Raw genomic sequence first — 12601 nt, 5'->3', positions numbered from 1 at the left:
GGACTTATGAGACGGTCCTGCATTTGCCTGGTTCTCTTCTGTCTTGTAATCTTGCTGTCTTTTAGTGGGAGCTGTCACAGAGTATAACAGTACATTCAGGGGTGGGTAATTCGTATCGCCCGACGCCCGAGCCATTACGATTTATTGCAAGGGCAAGAAGTTTTAATTACTGTTTTGTCCAAAGGACAAATAGACAGTAAATTATGCTAAACTGAGGCCTTTTCAAATTGGCAGTGTGTGTCGTCCACAGTGTAATCATGTAACCGTCGCACACATGACACAATTTACAGCAGGATGCAGAGAGCCTGTTTTCAACTATGGAGCCCGCCTGGGCAGTCGAGTGAAGCTAGGTGAAATGAGTGATAAATGGCTCTGCTCACCACAGGTACCGACTGTAGTAAATTGTGAGGTGTGATGCAGGCAGTGATTCTTAACCGCGTATAGTACATTGGACACAGCTTTTGGATCTAAAACTCAGGAAATCACAGTGAGGAGAGTGTGTACATGGAGTTTAAAATTCGAGCTCTGTCTCTTGTGCATGCGGGGTAAACCACGTAACTACACAAAAGATCTGAGACCTTTATCAATTAAGTGCAGTGTGTTCACAATGTAAAAGCACAGCATGAACTTTGAGTAGCTCAGAATTTTCCAAACCAGCACATTCAAGAGAGAATGGTCTGTAGTATTTCCTTAGATCACGGGGCGAGCATGGAGCTTTTGCAGCTGGAGAACACTCACAGCAATGGCAGGAAGGAGACTGGCTTCTCTGCTTTTTGCTTTTACCAGACTTTAACTTTATTCACCCTTCTGATCCTGCCCTTTCTTGTCTCCACCCTTGGACCTCTCGTGCTAAATTCAGGTCGCTCTCCTCCCCTCCCCTCGCATCCGCTTGCAGTAAAGTACTCGAATTTCTTTTGTCATGCAATTCTTGGGCCCCTCCCTTCAAACATTGCTTGCTGTCTGTGCTTGATGTCTCCGTCTCTACTGTCTCAACCAAGTCTACATCAAAAACCTTACTTTTCCTGTCGGGCTGTCGTTCATCCCACAGGCCCACAACCTTGTTGCTTCATTTTCACGAGACTCTATCTTCTTAACCAGTGCCTGCACTACGCTCTTTTCTTGCCCCTATGGCTCTGCATTTATTCCTTCACAAGCACCTAGGAATCGGAGGCCAGAAAAAGAAAACAGAAGGGGCAAGGCAGAGTTTTCCAGAAGGCAGGATTACAGAGTGATATATTTACCACAAACTAAAAACCTAAGCCTTACTGTCTGCGATACGATGTCACCAAAATCTTGCACTTGAAACTATGAGAGGCTTTATATGCTGTTCTGTGCAGTGCCAAGCATTAATTAAAAGCAGCACTGGGACACTAGACTGAGGGTGATTTCTTTAAGTCAGGACAAAAGCCATCCATTAACATCTGCTACGTGATGCGACCTCACGCAGTCACAGAGACTATAGCAAGGGCCACTGGAATTATGTGATTGAACGTCTGCGATGATGTTCACATAATTATAGATTTGCCGCATTTGCCACATAATACATCATCTGCTGCATTATACCCAGATTTTAACAAAAACTAAATTTGTTTCTAGCTCAAACGGTTACAAAAGTTACTAAAAATGCGACAATGCATTTTGCTGCGCAGTGGAAGCCTCTTTGCAAAGCTGGACTGGTCACCTTTCTGTTGCTTATTGCTGTATTTGGATGTTCAACCTATACTAATGAGTTGCAACCAATGCGCACAGGGTGTTATCAAGTTTAAAAATGATGAAATAAGGAACTAATACTATTACAAAATGTGCTGCATTATGTTACATAAATTAGCTTTTTCTTGCTGCATAATTTACTCAACCCTGCCACATAATTTTGTCCTCTCTTGCCACATAATTCCAGTGGCCCTGGCTATAGCTCTGGTCTGACTGACAACAGGCGTGCCGGCAGCCATTTCAATATCCCACATTTTACCTAATTTACAACAACAACAGGGAAGTCTCTGAAAGCTCTTCTTGTCCCTACTACCCCCTGCAAACACTATTAAAGTTAGGGTTAATAACAGTGCTCCTGTGCTGTTTAGCAACTTACTGTTGTTTTAGGTAGCTCTTATTAAAATGAGTTAACCTTTAAGTGAGCACTACTAATCTTGCAAGATTAGGAAATGGAGGACCAGAAAAATAAAACACTTGCCAGGATCACAAAATGTGGCTAAGTAGTGGTGAGTCTAGGTTAGAGGCTCAGTACCCTCATTTGGAAGCTGATAAGCCACATTCCTACAAGAGCCTGGTGTACTGCAAGCTAAGATAAGGCAGGTATGTGGAATGGTTACCCCAAATGTACTGGGAGGGGTAAATAAATAAAGGTGCACGTATGGCTGGAGAGTGTTTTTATGCGGTGCATTGAAATGGGCTTTTGTACAGAGTAAAGCGAACATAGTAATGTAAATGTGTCCTAATAAATCCTGCTTAGAGTGGATAGATTGGTGAGGCCCTCTGTTGTGGCTTTCAGGCTGTAAATTCCTCTCTGGGCCGAGAAGTCTGTCCTTTGTGTTGTGCTGGTCTTCTCTACCCTATGCCCTGGATTCTATATTACAGCTACATCTTGCAAGGGAACAGTGCTTGAAATGGCACCACAGAGATAAGGTCTGTACCCCGAGGCAGTGAGGAAGAACTGTTTTTTTTTGCTGTTGGAAAGTAATCACATGTAAAGCAAGTGAATACACTACATGTAGAAAGTCCTATAGAAGCTGAGAAACTCAGAAAGAGCTAATGTTACAAACCTCTCCGGAGATGCAGCAGAACAAGTGACATTGTTCTTATGCTATGTGCTTTATATCAGAAATAACAAAATGCCAACTACGGGTGTTCCTTTCAAGCTTCTGCAGACTATTTCTTTAGGATGCTTAGATAGACGTCTCTTGTGCAGAAAGGATTCAGGCTTAATGATTTTACCACATGCTCCAAAGGACACTTCATTCCCTAATAATGCTTCTAGGACTGCCTGTGTAATGTTGGCAAGACTGCTACAGGATAGGCCTAAGTGTGACCCCCCACCCCAATCTTGCTGTTATGTATCACAATGTCACAGATTGAGTCATTGTGAGAAGTTGGCCTGGTATATGATGTTCACTAGTTAAAGTGACCACCTTGTACCATGCCAAGCAACCCTTATGGTGTGGTTGTAAGTCAACCTTTTCGGACTAGCTGCCCTAGTGGTAGCGTAGGCTAAGCAGTCTTTGAGGCTAAACTCGTGAAGCGTGTTAAGCCAGCTGTTTTACCAAATGCAACCCCCTTTTATACCAATGAAAGGACACCACACAGATATATATTCAAAATATATATGTATTTATTTCTCAAAGTAACCCCTAGTCTCTTTATGAGCACTGGAGCACAAATCGTCAAACAAGATTATCACAGAATACACAGAAGTTGCACTTTATATGGATAGGCCCTGGTGGCCACTCAAACCATATGCTAAAATAGTGGTATAAGTACCACGAACAGAAAAGGGAAAAGGCCTAGGGCCTCTAGAATCGCTGGGCCTACAAGGAGCTAACTTCAGTTAGTGACCAGGAGGTCCACGGGTGGCGTGTGCAGAGCAAATAGTCACACGCGTGCTCCCATAGGTTTCAATGGGTGCGTAAAAAGTACAAAGTTACTGCAAAGAGAATCTTCCGGATGGGCTAGGAACTCAAGATTTGGAACACAGGCACTAGAGATGTAATACTACACTTGGGCACAGGAGTGCCAGCTTTACCTCACCCACAGGAAGCGGGTGCATAGGCCTCGAAGTGCGTCGGGTTTCTTCTATCTGTTCCGTGGAGCCTGAAGACAAAGATGCTGCAGGCGACCGGCCCGGAGGAGATGCAGTGGATCCAAGGGTGGATCGGAGGTGTTGAAGACCTGTAAGCAGAGGGGACAGTGTTCACAGTCACTAGCCAGTGACCAGCGTGGCACCAGGTGGGTACCAGGCGATGTCGGGTGCAAACAGGAAGAAAGGTGTAGCTTGTCTCTGCAGCCACGTGGTCCCTGAAGATCGATGACGTCCAGGAGTCAAGTCACGAGCTGTCCCACGCAGGCTCTCGCTGTCGGCGGTGTCGGCGACTTGATCGAAGCAAACAAGCCTTGGCAAAAGCAATTGTTGTAGGAAAGGAAATAAGCTGATGGCTCTGACCAGCAAGGTCAGAGGAACTGCTCCTTTGGAGGGGAGCAAGGGCCAGTCTGGAGCAACCAGACCAGCGGTGTATTTTGTAAAGTTCGTCGCCAAGATGGCCACTAGCCAGCGGGCCAGCAACCGGTTAGGCGCGTCGAGTGGCAAAATGCAGAAGGGCCCCACGCAGATCGTGGAGATGCTGGAGGGCTCACCTTTGGTGTAGATGCTGCTCGAGGGTTGGGCTTCTCAGATCCCAAAGCACAACTTGGAGGGAGCCTCGGTTGTTGCACTTGTCAGCTTGTCGTAGTCGTTCCAAGATGGCTGGCTCCACGTGTCTCGGTGCCTCCACGGGTCTCCTCTTTTCAGGGACTGTGGATCGGGCGGTGAGAGGTCTGGAGGTCCAGGTCTTGTCAGTCTCTGGGCTCGGGCTCCAGCGGGAGGCGGCGGCAAAGCAGACATTGATTCGCTGGATGGTGCTTGCGTTAGCAAGGTGGTCACTCCCTGACCACAGGGGAGATTGGCTTCAGTCCTCTGTGCGGCAGAGCGTCGAAGTTCCCGTCTTCTTCTTAGTTTCAAGTTGATTCCAGGATGTCTGAAGTCTTAGGACACAGCTCCTACCTTTAAGCGGATTCTAGGGGCCGGACTACCTGCTAGGTCCCTCCCTAAGGGTGGGACCAGGAAGGGGGGTGGTTACACCCCCAATCCTTTGTCCAGCTCGCCCCAGGCCCGGGACTGGTGTGCCCCAGGACCGGTTTGAACTGGCATATGCCCCGAGGCTCCTTGTGAGCCACAGGCATGTCTGGTTTCTTTCAAGCCCTACCTGACCAATACACAAAATCCTGTCTGGGGTGGTGCACGCACCTCCCCTGGCAGGAAACCCTTTGTCCACACCTCCCAAGCTGGAAGGACTCCCAGCAGCAGGAGGGCAGACTTGTGTCTGTGGTGGCAGCATCCATTTTGTGGAGCTGAGGCTATGTCTGATTTTACCCGGGTTTCAGGTACCGTACATGTCGTGTCCCTCTAGAAGGGTGGAATGCTAACCCCGTCGCCAGGATTGGCGAGGGGTTAGTATTCCAATTCGTATGACACCTTACTCGACATGTTTTGATAAAGCCAAACCAAAGTTAGCATTTAACCGCGAGGTTCATAATGCACTTAAGAGTATATGGTATGACGATATCTGGAAACAGTAGAAGGAAGTTGTTCCGACCACTGCAGACAGGCTCAGCTCATGCCAGAGCACCATCTCACATGGAACCAAGCACTCTGCCTTCAGGATTGTTAAGGCCTGCCATAGGAGTGACTCATAGGTTACCAGGTGTCCCATTTAAGGTTAGGTATAGGTATACTACACCTAAGTAAGAGGTGGTTACACCAACTTACCCCAGCTGAGCGATCAGCCAGTTGTGTCAGATTTGTTAGGCCAAGCCTGGGGTGGCATAATACATGCTTCAGCCCCGGGCAGGCCTTGGGTACACCAATGCCCTGGGTACCTAGTGTACACTGGTACAGGGGCTGACAGGGTGATCCACTTCCAATTGGTTATGCACCTAGGGTGCATAGTTTTAATTTAGTAGAGAGAACAGCAGGCTGGGGGTCTGATTGGCAGGCCCACAGCCTCAATATGTCAAAAACCAGTGAAGCAAAAAGCAAAAATTTGGGGTGACCATAGGATAGCAGACCCTACTCTCCTACACAACCCCCCCCCCCAAACGCTGGGACATTAAACTAGCCTTGACCAGTCTCGTCTTCATGTCCTAAGTGGAAGTACCTGGAGAGACCATCTGCATTCCCATGGTCAGTACCTGGCCGGTGCTCCACTGTAAAGTCCATACCCTGTAGGGAAATGGACCACCTAAGCAGTTTGGGATTTTCACCCTTCATCTGATTTAGCCACAAGAGGGGCTTATGGTCGGTCTGAATCTTGAAGTGAGTGCCAAACAAGTATGGCCTCAGCTTCTTCAGGGCCCACACCACAGCAAAGGCCTCCCTCTCAATAGCTGACCAATTCTTCTCTCTGGGGGTCAACCTTCTGCTAATAAAAGCAATGGGTTGGTCTTGACCATCTACATTAAGTTGTGACAGCACAGCTCCCACACCCAACTCAGAAGCATCTGTTTGGACAATAAACTCTTTGGAGTAGTCAGGACTTTTCAGGATAGGTGCAGAGCACATGGCCTCCTTCAGGTCATCAAATGCCTTTTGACAGCTTACTGTCCACTGAACCTTTTTGGGCATCTTCTTGGATGTCAGATCATTAAGAGGAGTCACAATGGACCCATAGTTCTTAACAAACTTCCTGTAGTACCCAGTCAAGCCCAAGAAAGCTCGAACTTGAGTCTGGGTGGTTGGAGGGGACCAGTCCTTGATGGATTGGATCTTACTCTCCAGTGGTTGAACTTGGCCTCCACCTACAAGGTGGCCCAAATACACAACCTTACTCTGCCCTATCTGGCACTTAGTAGCCTTGATAGTGAGGCCTGCCCTCTGCAGGGCCTCAAGAGCCTTCTTCAGGTGGATCAGGTGATCCTCCCAGGTGGAGCTAAAGACAGCAATGTCATCAAGATATGCTGCACAAAAGTCATCCAACCCAGTGAGGACTTGGTTCACCAACCGTTGGAAGGTGGCAGGTGCATTCTTCAGACCAAAGGGCATCACCACAAACTGATAATGCCCACCTGGGGTTGAGAATGCTGTTTTGGCCTTAGACTCCTCAGCTAATCTGATTTGCCAATAGCCAGCTGTTAAGTCAAATGTGCTCAAAAACTTTGCAGAAGCTAGTTTGTCTATGAGCTCATCTGCCCTTGGAATAGGGTGTGCATCTGTCCTGGTGACAGCATTGAGACCCCTGTAGTCCACACAGAACCTCATCTCTCTCTTGCCATCTTTGGTGTGAGGTTTGGGGACCAGAACCACTGGGCTAGCCCAGGGGCTCTCTGAGGGTTCAATGACACCTAATTCCAGCATTTTATGTACCTCAGCCTTTATACAGTCCCTGGCGTGGTCAGGTTGTCTGTAAAGCTTGTTCTTTACAGGCAGACTGTCACCAGTGTCCACCACATGGGTGCACCAGTCAGTTTGACTAGGTATCAAGGAAAACATATGTGAAAATGATTGTAGAACCTGTCTACATTCAGTCTGCTGATGGGCAGTGAGGTTGCCTCCAAGGGTCACTCCTTCCACTGAGCCATCTTCAGGGTTCTGAGACAACAGGTCTGGGAGAGGGTCACTCTCTTCCTCCTGTCCCTCATCTGTAGCCATGAGCAAGCCCATGTCTGCCCTGTCAACATATGCTTTGAGCCTGTTAACATGGAGTACCCTGTGGGGACTCCTGGGAGTTCCTAGGTCCACCAAGTAGGTGACCTCTCCCTTCTTTTCCAGGATTATATGGGGTCCAGACCATTTGTCTTGGAGTGCTGCTGGGGCCACTGGCTCCAACACCCATACCTTCTATCCTGGCTGATACTCAACCAAGACAGCCTTTTGGTCATGCCAAGCTTTCTGTAAGGCCTGGCTTGCCTCAAGGTTTTTGGATGCCTTCTCCATATACTCAGCCATCCTGGAGCGGAGACCAAGTACATAGTCCACTATGTCTAGCTTAGGCTTTTTGAGAGGTAACTCCCATCCTTCCTTCACCAAACACAGTGGGCCTCTCACAGGGTGCCCAAACAACAATTCAAAGGGGCTGTAGCCAACCCCCTTTTGTGGGACCTCTCTGTAAGCAAACAGAAGGCAGGGTAGAAGGATGTCCCATCTTCGCCTGAGCTTTTCAGGTAATCCTTTGATCATACCCTTTAGGGTCTTGTTGAATCTCTCAACAAGCCCATTGCATTGTGGGTGATAAGGGGTGGTGAACTTGTAGTTGACACCACATTCCTTCCACATAGCTGTCAAGTATCCTGACATAAAGTTGGTAGCTCTGTCAGATACTACCTCCTTAGGAAACCCCACTCTGGAGAATACTCCCAGCAGGGCCCTGGCCACAACAGGTGCTGTAGTGGTCCTAAGGGGAATTGCCTCTGGATACCTGGTGGCATGATCCACTACCACCAGTATAAATCTGTGCCCAGATGCAGTGGGAGGATCCATGGGACCCACTATATCTATTCCCACTCTTTCCAAGGGAACCTCCACCACAGGTAGTGGTATCAGGGGGGCCTTTGTTGTGCCACCTGATTTGCCACAGGCTTGGCAGGTACCACAGGAGCGACACAACTTCTTTGTATCTTCATTCATATGAGGCCAGTGAAAGTGAGGGACAAGTCTGTCCCAGGTCTTATTCTGGCCTAGGTGTCCTGCTAAAGGAATATCATGGGCCAAGGTAAGAAGGAAGCCTCTAAATTGCAGAGGTATAACCAACCTCCTGGTTGCACCAGGCTTGGGGTCTCTAGCCTCTGAATAAAGGAGCCCTTCATCCCAATACACTTTATGGGTACCTTGAGCATTCCCAGCAGCCTCAGCAGCAGCCAGCTGTCTGAGGGGTTCAAGAGAGGGACAGGATAACTGAGCCTGCCTCAAGTCAGCCCTTGAAGGTCCCCCTGTCCCCAGAAACTCAACCTGGTCAGGTTCAAGCTCTTCAGGGACAGTTCCTTCAGGGTCCTCTAGATCAGCTTCCTGGGAAGGCTGATCATCACTCTGAGGCAGGGGGGAAGGCACAGCCTTGACCCTCCTGTTCTTCTTCTTGGTAGGTGCTTGGTCCATTGTTCCAGGATCCAAGACCTGAGGTTCAGTGAGGCACTTTTTGGCCTGTGACCTGGTCACAGCAAGGACATGTGATGATATTCCTAACATCTCTGCATGAGTCCTGTACTCCACTTCTGACCATAGAGAACTCTCTAGGTCATTGCCCAACAAACATTCTACTGGGAGGTCTGCACTAACCACAACCCTTTTGAGGCCAGTTACCCCTCCCCATGAGAAGTTAACAACTGCCACACTATGTGAAGTAGTGGCATTGCTGGCATTGGTCACCAGGTAATTCTCACCTGGTATGTACTGTCCAGGATCCACAAAGCCTGGTGTCACCATAGTGACACTGGCACATGTGTCCCTGTAGGCTTGAGCCACTTTGTCATTAATTAAAGGAGTCTGTCTGTACTTGCCCAGGTTACTGGGGCTCACAGTCAGGGACAAATCAATGTCCCCATCACAGATCAGGACTGCCTGTGTCAGGGTTCTGTCTAAGTCAGAATCTCCTTCAGTTCCCATAGTGATTCCCACTACACCCTTTGTCTGGGGACCAACACTGCTAACAGTAGTACTGGGAGCAGGTGCCTTAGGGGCAACAGTGTTGGGGGCTCCACCCTTTTTGCAATCACTAGTCCAGTGAGTTGTATTCTTGCAATGATTGCACCAGGGTTTCTTTTGACCTTCTTTCTTCTTTTTGGACTGTTGGGACCCACCCTCTTTAGCAGTAATTTGGGGCCCTGTTGAAGACTTCTGGTCTTTAGGTTTCTGATCTCCACCCTTCTGGTCTGTTTTCTTCTGATCACCCCCTTGGCCCTGGTTCTGGTTCTTTTGCTTAACCCTGGTTCTGACCCATTTGTCTGCCTTCTTTCCCAATTCTTGGGGAGAGGTCAGATCAGAGTCAACCAATTGTTGATGCAGTTGCTGGTTTTGACAGTTATTTAAAATCTGTTCTCTCATCATCAAATTATACAATCCTGTAAAATCAGATACCTTACTTCCCAGCACCAACCCTCCAAAGCCTTAGTGGCACATTCAATGTATTCACACCAGTCCTGAGTCTGTGTCTTTTGGGTGTCTCTGAACATTAACCTGTACTGTTCAGTGGTTAAGCCTAACCCATCAACTAGGACACTCTTCAGGACTCTGTAGTTTCTGACATCCTCTTCTCTAACAGTGAGGAGTCTGTCTCTGCCTCTTCCCTCAAAGGAGAGCCAGAGGATTGCTGCCCACTGGTCTTCAGGAACCTGCTGTACTTTGCAGGCTCTCTCAAGAGCAGTTATCCACTTGTGGATGTCATCCCCACTTTTGTAGGGGGGCACAACCTTAGACAGGTTTCTATTATCGAAAACCCTATCTTTGTCCCTAGGGACAATGCTGCCACCAGTGGGTATAGACCCACTCTCTTTATGCTGCCTAGCCTTGCTCAGTTTCTCTTCCATCAGGGCTACTTCTAGCTCCTGCTTCCTGATCCTCAGCTGGGCTTCTTGCATCTTGGCCTCATGTTCCCTCCTCTGAGGGGTGGTCATCCTTCTCCTGGAGTGACCTTGAGAGCCTCTAGAGCCATGGGAAGCATTGGATTCACCTGAGTGATTCCTTCGCCTCCCAAGCCCTGGGTTAAGTCCACTGGGGAGATCCAATGGGGTAAACCCACTGTCAGTCCCCAATAGCCTTGGTTTAGCTGAGCCAAGTATAACACTTGGCACTGGGCTAGTTCTCCCTTCATCCCCACTCACATCTGTATCCCCCTCACTTTCCTCCTCTGTAGTATGGTGTTCATCTAAGGGATGGCTATTGGAAAGGGGTACCTCAGTGGCATCTTCAGAAGGGGGGCCTCCTGTTCCTGTCCCTAAGGGGGCTAACTGGGAAGCTTTATTGAGCTCTCTTTGATTTTCATCATTCTGTAAGAGTTCTCTGAGCTCAGCAGAGGTAGGGTTCTTGGGCTGTTTAAGGCCTCTAAGAGTTGCCAAATGCCTGAGCTCATTCTGATTAAGGGTAGCAAAGATGGATGGTGCCCTCTGGGGGTCACTCTCAACAGAGATGGGTACAGTGGACCCCTCTGCCCCAGCCATTGCTCTTAAGTGTGGGTGGATGTGTTGCAATCTACCTACACTTGGGTTTACCTACTAAACCTATCTAGTAGTTGTAGTCAGGGTGTGCTACTCCCTTTTCTCTACAACAACTAAGTTCAGTAGAAATTAAGTATATCTAATCTTGTTTTATATGTACCTACAGGTACCTATGTGATCTTTCAATTGGTAACCAAGAGATTACAATGGTAAAACACAGCAAGCTCAAATCCAACCGCTGCTCACCAATGTGAGAAGTTGGCCTGGTATATGATGTTCACTAGTTGTAAATGTGTAAATGTAGTTGAGCTTATATAGCGCACAGCTACCCGCTGTGGGTTTCCCAGCGCTTGCTTAGGGAACCCGTCCTGGTATTCCCCTGTGAGATAGCAGGGTATCCACAAGGTGAAAGTCAGGCATCCCGCCGCGAGGGGCCGTTGTGGAGATTAAGCAAGCTATTGCCCAGAGTCGCAGAGTGTGAACCCGTGAGTCGAGGAGGCACCGGGGCGAGAATTATCGAGTCCGTGGAATTTTTAGCCCAAGACCCGCCGAGGCGGGGAATTGAACCCTGGTCCAGGACCGATCTCAGCTTCCGGGTTTGCTGCCTCTAACCCCTGAGCCACACTTCTCCACGTGACCACCTTGTACCATGCCAAGCAACCCTTATGGTGTGGTTGTAAGTCAACCTTTTCGGACTAGCTGCCCTAGTGGTAGCGTAGGCTAAGCAGTCTTTGAGGCTAAACTCGTGAAGCGTGTTAAGCCAGCTGTTTTACCAAATGCAACCCCCTTTTATACCAATGAAAGGACACCACACAGATATATATTCAAAATATATATGTATTTATTTCTCAAAGTAACCCCTAGTCTCTTTATGAGCACTGGAGCACAAATCGTCAAACAAGATTATCACAGAATACACAGAAGTTGCACTTTATATGGATAGGCCCTGGTGGCCACTCAAACCATATACTAAAATAGTGGTATAAGTACCACGAACAGAAAAGGGAAAAGGCCTAGGGCCTCTAGAATCGCTGGGCCTACAAGGAGCTAACTTCAGTTAGTGACCAGGAGGTCCACGGGTGGCGTGTGCAGAGCAAATAGTCACACGCGTGCTGCCATAGGTTTCAATGGGTGCGTAAAAAGTACAAAGTTACTGCAAAGAGGATCTTCCGGAAGGGCTAGGAACTCAAGATTTGGAACACAGGCACTAGAGATGTAATACTACACTTGGGCACAGGAGTGCCAGCTTTACCTCACCCACAGGAAGCGGGTGCATAGGCCTCGAAGTGCGTCGGGTTTCTTCTATCTGTTCCGTGGAGCCTGAAGACAAAGATGCTGCAGGCGACCGGCCCGGAGGAGATGCAGTGGATCCAAGGGTGGATCGGAGGTGTTGAAGACCTGTAAGCAGAGGAGACAGTGTTCACAGTCACTAGCCAGTGACCAGCGTGGCACCAGGTGGGTACCAGGCGATGTCGGGTGCAAACAGGAAGAAAGGTGTAGCTTGTCTCTGCAGCCACGTGGTCCCTGAAGATCGACGACGTCCAGGAGTCAAGTCACGAGCTGTCCCACGCAGGTTCTCGCTGTCGGCAGTGTCGGCGACTTGATCGAAGCAAACAAGCCTTGGCAAAAGCAATTGTTGTAGGAAAGGAAATAAGCTGATGGCTCTGACCAGCAAGGTCAGAGGAACTGCTCCTTT

This window comes from Triturus cristatus, chromosome 3_1 (assembly GCF_964204655.1).
Source record: "Triturus cristatus chromosome 3_1, aTriCri1.1, whole genome shotgun sequence".
Classification (NCBI taxonomy): domain Eukaryota; kingdom Metazoa; phylum Chordata; class Amphibia; order Caudata; family Salamandridae; genus Triturus; species Triturus cristatus.
This window is presented reverse-complemented; position numbering follows the sequence as displayed.